Source organism: Octopus sinensis, linkage group LG4 (genome assembly GCF_006345805.1).
Source record: "Octopus sinensis linkage group LG4, ASM634580v1, whole genome shotgun sequence".
Lineage (NCBI taxonomy): Eukaryota > Metazoa > Mollusca > Cephalopoda > Octopoda > Octopodidae > Octopus > Octopus sinensis.
The window spans coordinates 85,082,231-85,087,230 of NC_043000.1; positions in this window are offsets into that span (position 1 = coordinate 85,082,231).

Sequence of the window (5,000 nt, forward strand, 5' to 3'; positions counted from 1 at the left end):
ACTTGCAAGCAGTGAAATGGCTGCTAACAAATTCCTATTGATTTTGCAGAAAATAAAATTGTATTTCATTGCCTGACCTACTTCTTCCTCAATTCAGTCAGATTTTAGTCGAGTTTCTTTCATACTGTCAAAAGTAGAGGTGATCTGTTTCTAACAATCATGGATCCTACTGTCGAAAAACTGGCGAAACTGCATCAGCCTCAAGGATTTTACTGCATATATACAGTAGTAAGATAATATATCTTTTTTCTCTTTTTTCTCTTTTACTTGTTTCAGTCATTTGACTGCGGCCATGCTGGAGCACTGCCTTTTAGTCGAGGAGATCGACCCCGGGCTTACAACTTATTCTTTGTAAGCCCAGTACTTATTCTATCGGTCTCTTATGCCGAACCGCTAAGTGACGGGGACGTAAACACACCAGCATCGGTTGTCAAACAATGCTAGGGGAAAAAACACAGACACACTAACACATACACACATATATATATATATACATATATACGACAGGCTTCTTTCAGTTTCCGTCTACCAAATCCACTCACAAGGCATTGGTCGGCCCGGGGCTATAGCAGAAGACACTTGCCCAAGATGCCACGCAGTGGGACTGAACCCGGAACCATGTGGTTGGTTAGCAAGCTACTTACCACACAGCCACTCCTGTGCCTATTTTGGATATATATATCTTTATAAGGATTTTATTTATACGCTCATAAACGAATCGTTTTTTAGAACTTAATAAATTTCTAGGCGTCAATAGAAGTTTTATGTTACCAGTGTTGTATTTAAAAAATAACGTATAATTATAAATGGTTGTTTCGTTGAGCACAGAAAATATATAGTTTTGGGAAATGGAATTAAGAGAAAATAAATTTGCAATTAATAGAAACTGATATTTTATGAAATGTATTACGCTAATGGTAGAAAACAGATCACCTTTGAAAAAAAATTAATGCTTATTTGATATTATAAATTTTGTTCAAAAATTGTTTTCATTATGCATTCTCAATTTTAAAATATTCAAGGAAATAAATCTCATGTCAATGAAACTAATTTAAAACAATATCTAAAAATTTTTGTTAGTATTTGAAAAATTTTACAAATTTAATTTTATTAAAGTTTATCATTTTTCTTAAAAGCGACCTATTTTTACTATTTGATACAAGATCAAAGTACTTTTTTTTCACTAATAATGTCGGGTTGGGTGGATGCATAAAACGATTCAGATTCCAAGAGAGACATGAACTAAAAGAAAAAATTTGGAACCTCTGTTCAAGACCATTTTTCACAAATGTATTACAATAGAAAAATAAATGAACAATATTTTTTCTTTTGAGATATTTAAAACCTCTCACAGTAATTTCGTAAGGACCAGCAATGAAAATAAGACAAATTACTTACCTCTCTCCCTCAGAAAGGACAGGCATAAACAAGCACAAACACGCAAACACTTATTTTATGGACTAAGCCATTTACACTGATCCACGTTTCCTTCGAAAATAATACAGCAGTCTATTACTTCACCACCTACCCACTCTATTCTATAATCATGCACAATAAAAATCACCAAAATGAAATTAAGCAGAATTTACTTTTCAAAGGGTCCCGATAAATTGTGAATATTTCTTGACAGCAAGAAATAGTCTGTGCCTCCTCTCTGTGTGTGCGTGCGTGTGTGTGTGTGTGTGTGTGTGTGTGTGTGTGTGTGTGTGTGTGTGTGTGTGTGTGTGTGTGTGTGTGTGTGTGCGTGTGTGTGTGTGTGTGTGTGTGTGTGTGTGGTGTGTGTGTGTGTGTGTGTGTGATCTTGCTATTCTGGAGTGGGAGTAATTCGCTCCCTTACTCGCAATAAAACAGACAGGTCGTGTTTCGTTAACCAGCAGGAAAAGATGTTTTCCTGGGGTTAGGGTTAGGAAGTCGACTTTGCCTTTCATCCTTGTACTGGGTCGATCCAATCGATTGACTCTCTCCCCCAAAATTTTGGGCCTTGTACCTAGAGTAGAAAAGAATATAATATGGTAGTAACACTTTACTGAATTAAAATGTCTGCTCCTACGCATTATTCCTGACCGAATGCGTACTCAAAAGAAATAAATGAAGGTCAATTAATTAGTATCCACCCACATTCATTAAGGCTTCAAGTGGTGCATGTGCAGTGTCCAACTTACGGAAACCTAGTTTCGCAAATATATTTGTTTGTCTTATGACGACGAGTTTCATTTGCAACTTGCCGTGAGGTTGGTTTTATTATTATTTTAACACATTACGTAATATTGTTGTAACAGCTGATTGTTCGTTAGTTAATTTGACTAAAAAAATACACTTCACCTCATCACACATGCGCGTGTGCGCACATACACACTTGTAGGCGTGCGTGCACATACACATACGTACGCGCGCTCATACAAACACAAATGTATATTGGGTGTATATTTATACATATACATTTATATATGCGTGTGTGAGTACTTATATGTGAAAAATGTATGCATGTATATATGTATGTGTGCACGTATGCATACATGTGTTTACGTGTGTGTGTACGTATATATTTATAGAGATGCGTATACGTATGTGTATGTATGTATATATATACATACGCTAAGCGAAATGCTCGAAGTAGGCAGGGTTAAAGACAGAATTAACGTAAAGAAATATATTTTAATAATAGACAGCTTTTGGATAGACACTCGGTAGAGTTTCAGACGAAGCACACAACGCAAATTTTGGCTTCTTTTACATTTTTCTAAAAAAACATTCAGATTGCTATGTTTTAAACGTAGAGAATTACTATTTTACAAAACAAAAAATAATTCGTTTTACAAATTGTAATCTTTTCATTCCTTCCTTCTCTGTTTAACCCTTGGTCTACCAGAGAAAATGGATGTCACTAATTACCAACTGGACACAATAATTTTCTTTTAATTAAATGGACACAATATTTTTCACAATAAATGGACGCAATATTTTTCTTTTAATTAAATTTTATTCAAACTACCACTATTTCTTGGCTACATTATATATGCTATCAGGTGAATGAAGAATTACTGTTTTTCACAAATTTTGATAAAAGAAAAATACAGCTTACAGAATATATTATAATTTTTTTTAAATTACAAAAATATAGAATTACAACTCTTCATGGCAGTGAATGCAGACAACATTGGAATGTTCTTGGCAAACATGGATATTACAACTCTTACATGTAGTACAAGTTTTCCTGTCTTTTGGGGTGGGGGCATACAAAGAACATCTTCCTTTTTTCCTTGGCTGAGGAATCTCAAATGAGGTTGAAGATCGTCTTCGATTCTTGTTTGGTTGAGAAATGTTAGCGGAACTGGAAGATTGTTTGTCGTGTTTTTGTTTAGCATTAACTGAATTAGGCACTGTCTTCTTTTATCCTTGAAACTTTGCAAGCGAAGCTGTTTAGCAACAATGAAAGCATTCACTGCACTTATACCAATCATGTTGTAGAATATAACCATAGGCCACCCTCTTGCTGAAAATATACTCCTTGTCTTACTTAGCATGACCAGATTATTATTGGAAGTTCAAATGAATGGGACCAGTCACAATACTGTCAAAAAAGAATGATAATAAGCTGCACTATAGTGCAATTCCGCCAAGTTAACATGATGTTCCTCCATGATATGCGAATTTTCAGATTTCCTGTAGATGCAACTGTAGTGGTTAACTGAGCCACTTCATTCACAGATAACCTTATCACTCCAAATAATCTTTTTTGAAAGTGTGCATCTTCCACGTCACTTTTCAGTCCACTCTTGGTCCGGATCATCTTTTCTGAGAACATGGACTATTCTTGGAATATATCTTTCCCGATGACAACGCTTCAAAATTTGATGGACGCTTGATTTTAAAATTCTTATTTGACGACTTGTTTGTAGTACGAATTTTCTTGAACTTTAGTATTTCATATCTAGTAATACTAACGTATCTAACTTTAATATTACGTATCTGTGTGTGTGTGTGTGTGTGTGTGTGTGTGTGTGTGTGTGTGTGTGTGTGTGTGTGTGTGTGTGTGTGTCTGTGTCTGTGTCTCTCTGTGTGTGTGTGCGTGTCTGAGTGTCACTGCGTGCGTGTGTAAATATTTGAAGAATGTCTCAGGACTGGCTTATGAAACTGAGTAACGGAATGCTGTAAACCGGAACTATAAACTTGATACGATAAATATTTTTTCTAAGATACTGAGGTAATTTTTCGTACTTTGTTTATAGCATTGCTCCATATGTCATACACTTACAAACATAAGCCAAGATCGGAGGTAAAGGAGTGCGAAACTGCAAGGACTTCCCGGACACCAACTGAAGAGGAAATCGGCAGCGAATGATCCGTGTATCTTGTTTTTGTTCCGTTTGCCGTTTGTTATGTTATCGTCTATTTTTCTGCATGTGTTTTGCTGATTTACGCTTGTCGTGTTATCTCTGTCCTACCTTTGATTTATCCATGCGGCGCACAGTACAACCTGTTGTTTACTCTGTTAATATGTATATATATATAAAACAAAGTATGGGAGTTTAATTTACAGGTGATCTAAACAATTAGGTACGCTAGGTAAGTGTTGTAATGGATTACTATGGTTCCAAGGTTATAGTCCTCTTTAACAATTATACATACATACATACATACATACATACATACATACATACATACATACATACATACATGTATGCATGCAGGAAGTAAATAGACACCTTTAATTTTCAAAATCTTTTATTTGATATTAATTGGTTGAAGGAGAGGTTTTCTTCTAGCTGCTCGTCCATAGTACCCAAGCTTATGCAGATATGTAATACGTTCTTGGACTAACTTCTAGCTGTTTTGCAATGTCAGAAGCCTTGGAACGGGGTTCGTTTTCCACAATTCTCTTCAAACAGGGAAGCTTTCTTTCTGAGGGCCCAGGTCGGGCGGGACGAGCATCTGTTGATACTTTTCCTTGGCTTTTTAATTGCACTATAATTCTATTAACAGTAGCAAGAGGAATTTGA